Here is a 17,415-nt window from a genome sequence, read left to right on the forward strand (position 1 = left end):
TGGCTAAGTATGTCTTGCAGGTACACTGGACAGGTTTTAGAATGCATGGCATGGTTTGGAAAACGCTGAGGTACAATGAGTCACGGTAATGGACCATGCAAGATGGTCTGAAGGGAACCTCAAGCATGCTGTTTACCCTCATTACAGCGCTTGCTTTGAAACCAAACTGTGGGGTTTACATTTGGTACTGTGATTCATTAAATGCAATCCCCGCTCGATGCTCTAATGGATTTGAGCCGCATAAAGAAGTGCTTAATGTGAGAAATCGCAATAGATGGTTTATATTAAAACAGTGGAAAAGGAAAGAAAAAAGAATGCGCAGCACTAGATGTGAAGGTAAACCCTAGAGCAGTGTTCTCAGCTCCCATTGATTCAAGAGTGCATCCAGAGGCAGAATAATTAGAACACAACTTTTCCATTGTTCTAAAAAGGCAACGGCAATCAAAGAATATAGGTCACAGTAGACATTTGTGCTTCCACGAGTTCACTCCGAACGTGATTATAAACTCAAAAACTCCAGGAAAACAATTAAGAATTCATGTGTTTGTTGGTTCGGTTGATGTCAGCGTGTGTTTGTGCAGATGGGTGCGCAGCGAGTTTGTGAGAGCCAGTTTTTGCATCATTAATGTTGAATTAATTTCTTATTCTGATTATGTTTGACACTGATTTGGGGATTTCATTTCTAACTGGTCGAGAACAAGACGAGTAAACACATGAGGGGGAATAAAATGAATTCTCTTCTGCCCTTCCTGTTTCTGACCTCTAAATTTCAGCCGGATCATTTTTCTTTTTTTCTCCCTTTACAGAATGTCCTTGTGTTCTAGACTTCAATAATAAAGGACAAACTTTCTCAAACTCATTTCTGCTCTCACATCGCAGCGGTTCACAAACTGTGCATATCTACTGCAGATTACCAATCTTTACGGCCTTAGCTTTAAATACAGCTACTAGGTACTTTCCTAAATCTTTTTAGCGGCTCATCCTCTTTCCCTTCGGGTAATGAGACGCAATAAACAGTTCAGAACCACTTAGCTAGTCTCACGGTTTCATAAAAACTGGAAATGAGATTGACATCTATCTGTCCCATCGGTAAACATGTTAGACTTGAAATATGACCGTTTCTTTTATGACCGAATACAAACGTAGACCTGCTCTATGCACGGAAAAGCTTCTGATGTTATTATGATTTAAAAAGAGGGTGTCTGTACAGTCGGGGTGGGTCCATGATCATTTAAAATAACTTTTACTTAAACAAAAATATTGATCCCAAGTGATTTGTTTAGTCATTTTACTGAAAATGCCTCATGAGCTTCCAAACGTAATATATGTACACAGCCGTGGAAAAAATTAAAAGACCATTCCCAATTTTAATTGAATCAGCAGTTCTAGATGTGTTGTGGCCATTCCAGTCCAGTCTCTGTTGAATTTCAAAAAAATCTAAACTCATGAGTGACAAAGTCATCCAACAGCAATGTGAAAAACTGACAGCATGAAACGACACATGAAAACTGTGATACAAAATCGAGGTTATCAAATGAAAAAAAAAATTACTGTTGTATTGCTTAAAAGTGAATTTCAACTTATTTAAGGTCTGAAAAAATACAGAGCATCTTTTCTGTTATTTTGACCTGTTTCTCCAGTTTTCATTTTCTGCAAATAAATGCAAATAGAGACAATATTTTTATTTGAAATTTGACAGAAATATTGTTAGTAGTTCACAGAATGAAACTAAAATGATTATTTAACTTAAACACATATGGTACATTTTTAAATCTTTAAAAATTTTTCCGAGGCTGTGTTTAATTTTGTGGTTTTAAAAAAGTAACAAATAGTTGTGTAGAAAAGGATCTCATCGCAAGAAAAAGTGAAAGACACAATCAGGCAGACGTGACACATTTATTAACAAAATCTCTTTTTTATTAAATAGATTGTGAGCCTTCGTCTACACAACTGCTGCAGAGTTGACAATGATTTAGCGATTATCTTACAAAAGAGAGAAAGAAAAGAGGGCAAGTAATGTCTTTCTGAGACCAAATGCCAGTTTGCTTCTGACCTCTGAATCGCTGACCCAAAGCCAATGAGACACAGGTGACTGTACTAATGCAGTATTCATGGAGTCCAAAAGGTAGGTTATAACCCTGCATTGAGTGTAAAGGCAGGTCTGTGTCCTGTGCTCTGCTGCTGGGTAAATCAGTTCAGGTCACCTGCCACTGCGGATGTTTATGCTAATGTGATCAATAGCTCGCTTCTTTTTGACTCTCTTTTGTTTTGCATGGCACTAATGAGAGACTGCGGGATTTTTTAAATCAGGGGTCAGCTAAACTATCGGGATTTCCCGGAAGACTGAAAAAGATGTACCAATTGTTATCAGGGGTGGAATGGATAAAGTGCTGACTCCTTGCGATGTGCTGTACCATGAGGTATGCAGTTCAATTTCAATTGTAAGTGTACACTATAGTGTGAACACCCTGATGTCCTGGCTTCCACCAGAAAAGAGGAAACTGCATGCACCATATACACTCACTGCCATGATCTACTTGACCTTGTGTACATATCCAGACATAATTTCTATGCTAATTTAAGACCTAGAAAAAGGAAGAAAAATGTTGACACATAACTCTCAACCCATCTTCCACTGGGAGACCGTCTTTTATTATAGAAGTAAATTGCTCTGCTTGAATTACATTTTACTTTACATAGGCAATAGTCGTCTTATTGTGCATCAAGGACAGTGACATTTTTATTTGACCTCCGCCATCTCATCTGACCTTCTTAACCAATCATCTGCCAGTATGAGGTGGACATTGTGTCCAAGGGCAAGTCTGTATGGAAATGATTCAACACTGCTTTATACAAGTGAAAAGGGAGTCAATTAAGTTTCATTGGCCCGACTACAAAGGATTACAACATTGCCAAAGCATTCAAGTACAGACACTGTGAAAAAGGGTTATGAAATATATAAAAAAAGATAGTTAAAGTACTGAAAAGTACAATATGTCTTGTTCTCTTGAAAGCCATGCAATATTGAAGTGTGCAGATGCAGAGGTAAACGCAGGAAGAAAAATGAGCAAAAAAGATGTTTGTATTAAATAGACGAGGGATGTGCATATTCTCAGAACACATGGCAGACAAGGGTTTCTGCTTCACTGACTAAAGTATGAGAGTAATATAATAGTATGAGTTTGCATGTGGATGTGATAGCTAACTGTGTGTGTGTTGTGCCTGTGGACCCAGGTGCGTCCTGATTTTAACGTTCATGCTTGTGAATGACAGTTCAGCAGAGAAAATTTGCTGCAGTTTTTATCGCTTTCTGTCGGTGTTTGTGTGTTGTGTGGTTTATGGGTGTGAGCTACATTCTCTCCTGTGGTTTATACGCTTTTGCTGACTGCTTCACGTTGCTTAAAGAGAGACGTACGTGCTTCCAAACCTGAGGAAGATTAATATTTAATACCCAGCCAGCTTTATATTCCAACCCCCTCTTCGGTACTCTTACATTTCACCTTCTTTCTTTTGTCTCTCTCTCTGAGTTCACATTAAACACCTTTTATTGGACATCGAACAGGAACATGTCCAGACTGTATTTCAGTACACTGTCACGTTCAGTGTCTATCTCATCTCTCGCTCCATTTTCCCACTATGTGATGGGAGAGAATCCAAATTTCATTTCACTATCAGCTGAATCCCAGTACAGCCAAACTGTCAACTGTACCTCACTACTTCAGTAGTGTTTCTACTGAAGAGAACTGCAATGCCAAATTAACTCTTTGGAATTGCTATAAAAAACGACAGGTACCCAGAGAGAAAAAGACAGAGAGAGTCCTAGTCTTATGGGAGAAAGGGAATGAATGTTTAGCCTCACTCTCCAAGATGGCCCAATTATGTTGCAATTTTAGTCCACTTTGCTGAAAGTCTGTACAGCTCCGTCCTGGCAAAGAGGACCTTTAATGAATATCAACATGCTCTACCAGAGCTACTTTGATCTCAGGCATGCAGTATGAACAAGTTTTTCAGGAATGCAATATTCAGTATCATTGTGTATTTGACATAATCCCTGTGTTTATAGGGGATGAAACATACTTCTGTCATGACAACTCTCGGAGTGTTCATCACGGTAGTGTGCATGACATATAATGTATTTGGTCTTGGCGGAATAGATCTGCTACGCTGCTGCTGCTGCTGTGGTGGTGCAAGTAAGGAGACTTGCTACTGCCAATATATCCACAACATGCTGCTGTGTGCATATAAGGAATGCTGCTGCTGCACATATAACATATGAAAAAACCACAGCTTACGTGGTTCTTGTAGCAGATCTATACAGGTGGAGCTGGGGAAGGAGGAGGGTTCTGAAACGCGCTGCACCGCTGCAACAATCACTAGCCGAGATTTAAACGTAGAGCAGCAAGCTCATTGGCCAATCACCTCACCGTGTAGTAGTTATTATGTCGGATAGGTTTAGACTTTAAGACTGCGCCGTCTAGAGTTTCATGGCAGAACTATTTATAGATCATACAGTATATGTGTTTTATTGGGACTTTTCATACATAATGGTTTTTATACTGTATAAACTGTATAGTCTATCCCCTAACTCTACCCCTAAACCACACCATCACAAAAACCTTTGTGCATTTAGACAATTATAAATAAGCATTGTTTAGTTTGATTTTTGCTTTGTCCCAAAAAAGTCCCAATAAAGTAAAAAATTACTGGTATTGCTATCTTTGTGGGGATATTTGGACCACACGCACACTGCTTGGATTAGTCGGTTCTGTAAGCAAAACCTGATTTACACACATTTGTTTTAGATACTATCATCTATTAACATCTGCTGTTTTAATGTTAAGCTAATTGTATTTCTATACCCTTTCCTCCATTAAACCTAATTCCTATAGAAATCTTTCATCAAAACACAATCCGCACCAATCAGATTTCTGACACTGGTTTAATTTCTTAGTTTCCTGTAACATACTGTATTTTCTCATTTGCACTCCGCATTTCTCTCTATTTTATTACTTCATAGATTGTAAAAAGTGGTCTGACAGTGTGAAGGTAACTACAAACAGAAATCTGAAAAAAATCAAGCCTTGAATGCAAAGAGCTCACATTTTCTACCGCCTTCGAAATTACCACCCGCTGTGTTGCAATCACAGGCAGACAATTTAGGCTGCGACAAAGCAGCGATTTATTAATTTCCCTCTTTCCACAATGAATACGCCCAAGCTCCGGCAGCAGACACATGGATAAAAACTTTTCTTTCTTTTCAGAAAAGCAATTTTTACAAAGACAGAACAACTTAATCTGTTTCACCCTGCCCAACGGAAGATATCAAATATTTGACTTGAGACACAATTCAGTCTTCACAAGGACAGAACTGCACATCAGCAAAAAAAGATTAGAAATAAAGGAATTCATTCATCATTGTTTCCCACTTCTTCACAGAAGAAGAATACCGCACGCTATCATTAATGCCGATTTCTTAGAGATACCTTACAAATATTTGGTGAAATGTCCCTTCAATTGTGTGGCGCTAGACTCCTTTGTGGCTTGACCTTGTGTGGGTGCTGGATGGTTATTTGATGAATAGATTGTGTAGGCATTAGTGACAGAACATTGGAAATCTGACACTTCTGCTCAAAGCAGGTGAAGGCTTTGGCTCACGACATCAAGGAGGGTTAACACGTCGCTTAGAACAAGTAGACAAATAGTCCCACCTCCAGCACTTCCTCTGTGTATAGGAAATCAAGTTTACATTTGGAGATGTGAGATATCAGATGGCAGTTCTGAACAAATCATTAGTTCACTGTGAAAAACGTCAACTGTGTTACAAAATTTCTATTATAATACTTAACATAAATAAAAATTCACCTCAATGTCTGTACAGCCTCTAATCCACTGTTTCCTCAAAATAGTCTGTTTGCAAGCAGCAGAAAGCCGTCTGCATGCAACGTGCATACAGTAAACCCAAATGTCATTGACTCTGCTGCAAATAATAGCACCAAATTAATAGAAACGCAATATATTGATCTGTGTTCTGTTTTCAAATTTTTGATGACGTAAGATGAATGCAAACGCAACAGGGTTCGACACAATCAAGTTGAGTGTGAAACCAAACCAACGCTGCGGGGGGTGCTGGGAACAAACGCACTCAAGTTCGGACCGCAGCAAACGAGCCCAATCTGAAAACGGCCTACTCTTAAAAATAAAGGTGCTTAAAAGGTTCTTCACAGCGGTGCCATAGAAGAACCATTTTTGGTTCCACAAAGAACCCTTCAGTCAAAGGTTCTTTAAAGAACCGTCTCTTTCTTACCTTTTATAATCTGAAGAATGTTGGATGTTTAAGGTTCTTTATGGAACCATTCAGACAAAAACGTTTTTTCTATGTCGTGAAGCACCCTTATTTTTAAGAGTGTGTGTAGTTTCTTGAGTTTAGGTCTGAGACCTAAGCTAATATACAGCGGCAGAAAAAAATATGAGAGCATTTCAAAATGATTTTTTACCATTTACCATTGATTTACCATTCATAGGTATGAGTTTAGGTATGATCTTTTTTTTCATTCTGTGAACTACTAACAATATTTCTCCCAAATTTCAAATAAATACAAATATTGTTTCTATTTGCATTCATTTGCAAAAAACTGGAGAAACAGGTAAAAATAACAGAAAAGTTCTGAATGCTCTGTATTTTTTCAGACCTCAAATACTGCAAAGAAAACAAGTTCATATTTACTTTTGAGCAATACAACAGTTATATTTGTACACGTATTTAGGAAAAGTAAATAAAAGTATCACAGTTTTTATTACTGTAGTGTTTTCATTTGTCTTGTCATGCTGTCAGTCTTTCATGCTGTTGGATGACTTTATGTCACTCCTGAGGTTTGATTTTGTTGAACTTCAACAGACTGGAATGGCCACAATAAATCTAGAAATGCTCATTAATGAACATTTGGAATGGTCTCTTAATTTTTTCTGCGGCTGTATAATCAATATACAGGGCAGTTGTGGCCTAATGGTCAGAGAGTCGGACTCGTGACCAGAAGGTTGCCGGTGCGATTCCCAGGGCCGGCGGGTAACAACTGGTAACCCTTGAGCAAGGCACCTTACCCCTACTTGCTCCCCGGGCGCTGCAGTGATAGCTGCCCACTGCTCCGGGGGTACGTGTATTCACCACTTGCTGTGCGTGTGTTCACTACTCTCTGGATGGGTTAAATGCAGAGGTCACATTTCGTTGCCTTGTACTTGTACATGTGCAATGACAATAAAGTTGAATCTAAAATCTAAATCTAAATATACTGTATCTCCTACAATGATGACCAAACAACAGAAAAAAAAAACATTACACCATTGAAACACTACACCAAGAACAGCCTAATAGCTGTGTCTTCTCCGTTGTGCGTGTGCAGATTTATGATAAAAACAAATACAAAAGGTTGAAATATGTGATTAATTCATAAAGCCTTTGTGGCATTTAAATGTAAATGCATAATGTTCTTTTTGTATTTGCTCTTTGCTTGAAACAGCCAGCGAAAACGTGCCTCACCTGGCACAGACATTAGTTTCAAATAAAAAGATTATTGGAGAGAGCTCTGGAGAAGTCCATCCATCTAAACCCTCCCAGCTGGCCTGATCTCCAAACTACATCTGTACAGCACTACAGCAGAGAGAGCTTTGGCGGAGACTCCGTCACGCTCTGATGAGGTCTGCCCAGCCTGCTGCTCTCAGATTTGCATATTTGCATATGTTTTCATGGCTAATTACAGATTAAGGTGTCTCAGTATGGTCCGCTTGATTTAGCGTTCTACGGTGATTTGCAGCTTGCTATAAGAGCGAGAGGAATTCAGTAATGAGTTTAGGAATTACAGTTTTTACTTTTGCAATATCAACTCAATCAGAGCTATAAAAATGTGGAAAAACAATATGTGTAGATAGAAAATTGGTCTATACAGTGTCCAAGCTTGAAGACGTCATGTTGTTCTGCCGGGCCAAGCGTCAGTACATTCTCCGTAGGGGTTTGGTGTGTTTGAACCTGCAGAGCATCTTTACACCACGACTCAGCGGGACATGGAGGTCTCGCACCGCTTTTGCTTTACTAATTTTTTCTCACCCGTCTAATAATGAGCAATGCCATCTAATTGGAAGAGCTGAAGCATAGCATGCTGAAAGAAAAATCTCTGTGGAATATGGAGAAGTTACAAGCCGAGGCTACAGCAGGGAGTTATTATTACTTCATAGTCAGTGATTACCCCGCCATTGGCGGATACAAAAACACACTGAGCTAAAAGCCCTGAGACTAATTAATTCTCCAGGACTTTTAATTGAAGTTATAGCTTAGGAGTCACATGCTCTTCGCTTGTAAAACTCTTTCACTCTGTGAAACGGTCTCTTTTACTATGTGAAAACAAAGAATGTCGGTATCCTTGGGGATGTTGACAGGAGCATATTGGTCCGCTTTTAGGGAGCGTATAGAGATATTGACCACACGCTGCCCACTTATTGCATGACAAGGTGAGCCGGGAAGCTCTGAGGCCTGTCAATACGGCTGATACAAGCAGCAATAGCCACATGATGGATTGGTGTTATCTATCCCTTCAATCATAGCACCAGGGAAGTTGTGGGGTCTGTAATAGAATATAAAGCTATATAAAGTTATCAACCGGTTAGACTCTCATAGCCAGACTTTATATATTATTGACATGAAGTCTGGTCCATTTTGCAACCACCAATCACTTAACTGGTTTTAATATTCCATTTAAAGGACCATTATGTAATTATTAGCTGCATCTAGCAGTGAGGTTGCAAATTGCAACCCATGGCTCATTCCACCCCTCCCCTTCGAAGCACTACGGAGGCAGAGAGAGGACTAAGATGTCGTCACGTTTTCGTTTCTTTTCTGGAGGAGATAGCGTGTTTACGAAACGCACTCTGTGGAGCAGTTTGTTCTTTTAGGGCTACTGTAGAAACAACATGGCGACATGGCAACAACATTCCATGCATGCAGCCCATGGTGTATGTAGATAGAAATAGCTCATTCTAAGGTAATAAAACCATAACGCTTCATTATGTAAGGTCTTTATACACCTCTGAAGAAATAGCCATGCATATTATATTGCATTTCTGTCAATAGATCCTCCAAAAAATGACACACTGGACCTTTAAGGGTGGGAAAGTCTGAAATAAACGAGAACATAATAAAAGAACAAAATAATGAATGAAACCAGAAAGAAATAAAGTAGTGCAGCAGAGAACAAAAGTATCGAGACAACAGAAGAAAATAGCAGAAAACGGGTGGAGGCTTTGTCAATCACATTTCTTTCAATCCAAAAGCGATAACAAAGAAAAAGCAAAGCATACTGCACAAAGTGCAGCATTTGCATTTAAAAAAATCATGCATATGCATTGTCAAAACGATCTGCATTCACATTGATCAGTAAAAACAAGTCAAACGTTCTATCATGTCAGGCTAGGCGATGTCACTTTGTAAAACACCACACGCCTGCGCACATACAGTACATACACATATCCAGGTTTAACCCAAAAGTGCTTTTTGAATAACCTTTGTAGGCATATAAGTATGTTTAGAATTTGGGAAATGTGAATGTCTCCGCAGGTTATAGTAAATTTACTTTTTATTGGAGAAGCACTAAAAGAATAGTTCAAAAATGAAAATTGTGTCATCATTTACTCGCCTCTGTTGTCCTTTTAAAAGTGTGATTTTCTTTTTTTCTGCGAAACACAAAAGAAGATATTTTGAAAAATGTCGGTCCCCATTGACTTCTATTGTATGGACACAAAACCAATGGACCAATGGTTGGACCAATGGTTTTCTGTTACCAACATTTTTTTAAATATCTTCTTTTGTGTTCTGCAAAAGAAAGAAAGTCAAACAGGTTTGAAATGACAAGAGGGCGTGTAAATAATGACAGAATTTTCATTTTGAAGGTGAACTGGCCTCCATTGGGTCATTGTTGTTTCAGTCCCCCAAAATGCTGTTGTCATGTAAACAAACAACCAAAACAGATAAAAATTGGTCCATTAAATTGGTCCAGGTAAATGGCGCCTGAGACGAGCATTCCCCGAGACGAGCATTCACCATTTACAACTGACCCCTTGTTGAACCCTATTAAAATCACATAACACAGGTCAATCAACAGTGCTTCAGTATACAAGTAAACACTTTGTCATAGAAAATGGAATATCAGCCCACAGACTGTCTACCATCCCAAGCGTATCCATATTAAAAATGCAGAATTTCATGTCTAAAAAAGAAAGCTTGAAAAGCATGCAGTAATGCATGGCACTGTAGAGAAAGGGAAATGTTGTGTCATGGCCTGACTCTTTTATCGCCTCATTAATTAAGTTCTGTTAGCATCTTGCCACTGGCCCTTCAGCATTACTTTTTACGACTAGATATAGCCACCCAAAACGGGTGTATGATCATTAACACATGCGCATCATTCTTTTTTTCTGAATTCAGTGGCTTCTGACACCTGACGATGCTAAAAAATGAAATGTTCATTCTCAAATAGCAGAGGATAAAATTCATGTGTGTTAAAGAGCTAAATTAGCAGCGCTGCACAGCTTGCATATCTTGGCATTTTGATACAGGGCTCGGGGCACATTTGTGACATGAGTGGGAGATATGAGCAATTAGGATTACTGGGGAAAACATGGAATTTAGTACACCGAACAAAAACCAAAGTAAATCAAATAATATCATAGAGAAAGAAGCGTTTTATGTGCTGTGGGCATATACTTGGTGTGCATTTTTCTTGCGCTGTATGTGTGTAGTTCATTGCAAATGAAGACAACAAAACGTATTCCTCTGTGGTTTCGCTTTATGTTTTCTAATTATGGTTTAAATGGAACAGTGACACCATTGGTGCATAAACAAACAGCTAATGTACCAATGATGAAAATGAGCATAGCAAAGAATTATGGGAACTGTCAGTGACATAAGTGTTTCGTTTGATATGTAACCCACACCAAATGAGACAAAACCAGCTGTGTTTGATTGTTTCACATGTCAGTCAGATGCCTCTTTATGTGGGCGGTTGTTTGCCTCAGCAGGGATGCTTCAAATTTAATTTTATCTTTAAAGTAATTTTAACCTCCAGAGGTTGCCTTGTAGCCTTGGCAGCAGTTCGGAGGGTCACGATGATATAAGCAGATATGTCAGTCAAGCGTTTCTATGACACAGTCTGCTCGGGATGTAAGGGCGAAGCACACATCCACACAGGTATGTTCAACTAGCATCATTCATTCTCACTAGCACCTGCTCTGTATGGCTTTTTATCATCAACACCTCTGATCTAGCCCCCACTGAGAGAAGAAAACTATAGAGATATTAAGAGACAAGACTCAAAAGTATTTGACAGATATATAACCTAGGACGAATAGCTTTGTTATTTTGTTCACTTTTGTAAGCCACTTTGGATAAAAGTATGTAAACGTAAATAACTTTAAAGGGCATACTCCACCCGAAAATGAAAGTTTCGTCATGGAATTCGCCAAGTATAACCTGTATACATTTCTTTGTTCTGCTGAGCACAAAGAAAGATGTTTGGAAAAATGTTAGCAACTAACATTGGGACATCATTGACTACCATAGTAGGAAAAAATAAAATGGTAGTCAAAGGTGCCCCAGGACAGTTTGCTTTCCTAAATTCTTCAAAATATCTTATTTTGTTTAACAGAAAAAAGAAACCATCTATGGTAGTCAATGGTGTCAGTTGCTAACGTTTGTAAAAATGCATCACATAATGGAAAAGGATAAATGGAAGAGAATGACAAAAGGGGACAGGAGGGAACTGAAAAGGGAACATAAATGAAGACAATTTTTGGGTATAGTATCACTTTAAGTAATTTAAGTAATGTGACTGAAATATTCTCACAATGCTTCTGTGAACTTGGGGTCTCTTTGACCCCAAACACAGAAAACTTGAATAAACGGTTGACACCTCCTGCTCCTCTCTGCTCTGTCATGTTCTCATTATCCCCCTCTCAACCACACTTGATTCGTGTCAGTCCTAATTAAACGCGAGAAGAACAAACTCTTCATATCACATCCATCCTGTGAACACAGTTTCCATCCAATCACAGCCTGTAGTACCAGTGCCTGCTATTTTCACAGTCACACAAACACATACGCACACCCAGATCTGTCAACACGGCTTCCATATGACTTAATGAGTCTTTTTAATACGAACATCTCGTTTCAAGAAATATAAGCGCCTCCGTGAGACTGTGTTTAAGGAAATGTCAACCAGCAGATTAAAGGCAACTCACTGAGAACGTTATCTTGTGCCGTTGCCAGTAAAACCTCAAACCTTAGTTTGTGAATATTTATGCAGAAATTAAATATGCAAATAGCAAACATCTTACCAGGCAGCTGCATAAATACAACACATCCGCACTGACATCACGCCTTTGGCATCTATACACGTGGGAAACTGAAATGATTTAACATCTTCAACTCCAAACGTGCAGCATTGAACCAGAATGTAATCCCATATTCATACCAAGAGGCTCTTTGAAATATATTTAAAAGATCTTACTCTCTTTCTTTACTTGTAAAGCCTTATTTAACAAATGCTAATGCACTCCATCCAAAAAGCATTCATATTTTATGAAGTAGTTACACATAGTCTCTTTAGTCACGTTGCAAATGAGATACACATACTTTTTCTACAAAATCTAGAGTGAATGGACACTAACCACAATGTTGCAAAGGGTCACCATCACTATTCACCTTACCTTTACTTAAAGGGATAGTTCACCCAAAAATGAAAATACTTTCATTATGTACTCAACCTCAAGGGCTTCGATTTGGGAACACTAAATTGTACCTACCAATAATTTCGACCAAACAATTAATCTTGTCAATCGATTGTTTCATAAGCCTTTATTAGCTAAAATTATTATTTTTAATAAGCATTTTTCCAAATTATGATCCAAATTATGTTTCTGTCTAACAGTTAGTGATTAGTCCAGTGATTAGTTTTTTGTCATGCTGGTTGGAAGTAGGGATGCACCGATATGTAAATTTTGGCCGATAACGATAACTGATAATTCTTGAACCTTGGAAGACGATAACCGATATATTGGCCGATATACAGTATCTAAATATTATAACATTTTCTGAACTGAAAATTATTTTTTCCCCTGAAAATCATGTACCAAGTCTACTTTACACCAATTAAAGATTCTTTAACTTTTATAATCAGAATCAGAAAGAATCAGAAAGAGCTTTATTGCCAAGTATGTTTGCACATACAAGGAATTTGTTTTGGTGACAGGAGCATCCATAACACAGAAACAGCAACAACAGTACACAGAGACCATAACACAATAGAATACAGTACACAATGATTTAAATAAGGGCCTATGGGTATAAAAATTTTTATAAATACAATACAATAAACATAAGATAAAGATATAGAGAGTGTAAACTTATTTTAATTAAATATTATTTTAAACTTAAATATAAACCTTAAAATAATTTACACATTCATAAATATCTACATACTACATCAACAATGTTTTGCTAATAGCAGTAAGTGAATGATCAAGACAAAAAGACAGTACTGTACTGTATTTTAACTGTGAGCAGCGTGCAGCTGAAGAAGTTTAACCAGACGAAATGATTTATGATTTATCGGCTATAATATATCGGCCTTAATTTTATTATCGGCCGATATCGATAACATTAACAATGACCATTTATCGGGTACCGATACCGATATGGCCGATGTAGCGAGGAAGGCGGGGCGAGAGCCGTGGGGCGGGTAAGGCGGGGCCCCGCATGCCTCACGGGGGAGCTCGGGAGCATAAGAGGACGAGCGACCGGACCATCGAGAGAGAGTACCCGGGCCCGGAAACAGTTAAGTTTGTTTATTTGTTCGTGTGGCCGGCAGTCGACCGTGAGGTGGCTGCCGGCCTGTTATTTGCTGTTTATTGTTTATTTATTTTTGAATTAAAGTTTGTGAATGATGCCGGTTCCCGCCTCCTTCCTTCCCTACATTGAACCTTGTTACAGCCGATAATTAATATGGCCGTGCATCCTTAGTTGGAAGTCTCTTAAAATCCTGATAGCAATCAATGAGTAAAGTGATACATTGGTATTTTTATAATTATATATTGTCTGTAATAGACAGTGTAACAATGAGAGTGACAACAATGAAAAACAGTATAGAAAACTATTTCAAATAAAACTATTTAAGCATAGTTAAATTATTATATTGTTTAAATAAGTCAAAGTAAACAGCACTAAACTAGCTTTCCTGTAGCTCAGTAGTTAGAGTATGGCATTAGCAAAGCTAGTGGATTTGATCCCAGGGATTGCACGTACTCAAAAACAAATGTATAGTATAATGCAATGTAAATTGCTTTAGATAAAAGCATCTGCCAAATGCGTAAATGTAAACTTTGGTGACAATGCGGCTCTGCAGACCAATTTTATGTCCGGACCAAGGTCAAAATCAAAGATACGCCCTTGCTCACCCTCATGTAATTCTTTCATGTAATGACTTTCTTTCTTTTGTAAAACAACTCACTCACTTCCAACCTCAAAATAACTGCTTTTGTGTTCAACAGAAGAAAGAGTTATATACAGATTTTGAATGACATGAGGGAGAATAAATGATGAAAGAATTTTTATTTTTGGTTGAACTATCCCTTTAAATACAGCTGCTAGAGGACTCAAAGTAACAGTGGTGATTCACTGATGAAACAAATAAATCACAGATTCATGACTCATTTATTAAATGCATTTGTAATTAGTTGTGTACACCAATGCTCTATAATGCTGTCACACATTTTTTTTGCCACAGATAAATACTGCTTTTATTCTGGAAATAAATGAATAATATAAACTTTCAGATTATGTTGTCACCTTAAGCTTTTAATGTATTTAGCCACAATTAGCTAATAGCTTGTAGTCTAGCTACTTACTTTTTAAAAGGTTACTTGACTTGTTGTTTACCTATAAATTATGAGCATCTTGTAGCTTGTCAAGTTACAGTCACAGAACAGCTTCCACAACACTGCCAGAGGATGTGTGCAGCAACCCGGCAGTGTCAGCAGTGCGTGTAGAAGTAATAGGAGGTGAATCAAAAGGCTGAGAGGGTGTTAAAGTGTAACATGCTTGTCATGTAAATCTTTCAGCAGGAGAAAACGCACAAGCTGTAAAAAACACCCAGTGGGAAACCAAGGGCCCTCAGGGGACCAACCAAAGACAGATCCACTCAATCCCACAGGCATAGGTGAGAAGAATACAGCAGGAGGAAGTAATCCTACACAACGACAGGAGTGTAAATTTAACACAGTGAAAGAGTTTGGGCTGCAATATGACAGAATCCGTTCGAGAATAAGTGTAAAAAGCTAGAGGGAGAAAAAGTTATTGAAAATAATGAAACAGAGGACACTCTAGCAATCAAAGAAAAAGATAAAAGTCTGACTGGGTCATGTTTGAGAGCTGCAGAGTGAAAAGAGACAATGGCAATTTGACAGACTCGACAGTTGGGACTGAAATGAGGGATGAGGGAGGCGGGTCAGAGGAGGGTCTGTTATTATGTTAGCCAAACGGTTGGGACGTAATGTCAGTGCACTATGACATACTGTTAGATATCTAAACTGGTGACAAGGGTGTAGTTAAATCTGTGAAGTCTGAATCTTCTTTAAGCTAAAAAAAGTACAAGCCTTGGTCTTTTATTGCAATGAATAGGAATTCTGGTTAAAGCAGTAGCATCATCTTCATTCAAACTGGATTTTGAAAAGCACATGTTCTGTTTATCTCACTTACTTAGGTTGATATCCACTTTCTAATGTAACTTAAATATATGTTTTGCCATATAAATAGATGCCTTATTGGAGCGCTCCAGACACGTAGACGAGTCCGCCATTTTGGAATGGTCCACTGACTAAAATGCCACCACACTGCACAGGCATGGCTGTGAAAACCACCGGGATTTTAATTCCAGAAAAATGTGATATTCTTTCATTATTGCCATGTGTTAGTTAAGCCAATCAAATTTTGAGTTTACACAACAGTAAACAGGTTTTAATCATACACGCATATAGTTGTAAACCCACAGTCAGTTTGCTTTTGAGTGTTAACGGACAGTATTTCATGGTTGCCAGATCGGTGTAACAAAATCAATCTTCACTAGCCTAATGTCTCTTGTCCAAATAACAGAGCTTAATTTACAGAAATAAAATCATCTGAAGATTGAAACCTAAATAACAAAATCCATTCACTCTTAACTTGCAAAAAAAAAAACTGCAGCTGACAACAAAGACATACAAGTGAATGGTGGAGTTGCAGTTTTCTGGATAAAAACACAACATCGTTTTCATTTCCCAACTAATTTCAATACTTTTCTATTTACGTGGAGTACAGAAATGTTTTGGCTCCAGTTAAACATGGTTATAGACTTGAAAATGTATTTATTGTCATATGGAACTATTAAAACTCAGGCTTGTCAAGCAATCTTTTAGGCTTAATAATTGTGTACACATCGCTAATGTGATGTTATTTAAGGTAGATGAAATGCATATGATTAGAACACAGCTCGCTCACTTTAAAATCTTAGGAAAAACTATACTGGGTTATATACTGTATTAATTTTGGGTCTTTACTATATTACCATATACTGCTATTTCACACTATTTATAATGCACAATAGTGTTATTTCTTTTACTATCTCACATACATGTTTTACTACTGTAATTGTTTTACCAAATTTATAAAAGAACATCTTTTATTTTTTAAATTGCATAAAATGATGAAAGCATTTCCCCAGTTAAAAATCTTTATTTTTTAGATAATATGTAAATTTAATTATTTTTCCCTGGGTGTTTTGTTCGATGATTCAAATAAAGTTTGAGTCTCAATATGATGTGTTTTGTTCTCGACTAATACTTCCACGTGTGGTTGTTTTATTCTGTTGCTTGTCCTGCATATATCCCTAGCATAGCACTGAACATGGTGCTATCTAGCAAGTATAACTATGGAGATATTAAGTAACTAGAGATATGATAAATTTGTACTCTACATATATCGTAAACCATTGAAATGTGTTAGGAAATGTAAACGTGATTGTGCTTTTAATGCCGAAAAAGCTCAGCACTCCCATTCACTTCTATGAGTTTAGTGGGCTTTTGCCCTACCTAATATGGCAGCGCCTTTGACATATTGCAGCAGCGGAGCAGAGCGGCCAATGCCGTGTCCAGGTATTTATTATGTCTATGGTTTAAAGTAGCCCAATCCACTGGAAAACCACAGACTTGGCAACGCAGACGAGCTCGTACTGTTCCAATATGGCGGATGACCTACGTATAGCTACCCATCGAAAAAGCTGCTAATGCGCCAACTAGTTGTATCTTTTTGCCCCAAAAACAAAAGCTAAAAAGAAGCTAAAGCTA

General features: G+C 38.0%; 1 protein-coding gene across 3 annotated transcripts in view; it reads right to left on the minus strand.

Moving 5' to 3' along the window:
• dlgap3 (discs, large (Drosophila) homolog-associated protein 3) overlaps positions 1-17,415 on the minus strand; it is a 158,334-nt gene that overhangs the window by 76,169 nt on the left and 64,750 nt on the right. The window lies entirely within an intron of this gene.

The sequence above is a fragment of the Triplophysa rosa genome, linkage group LG16, assembly GCF_024868665.1.
Source record: "Triplophysa rosa linkage group LG16, Trosa_1v2, whole genome shotgun sequence".
NCBI lineage: Eukaryota > Metazoa > Chordata > Actinopteri > Cypriniformes > Nemacheilidae > Triplophysa > Triplophysa rosa.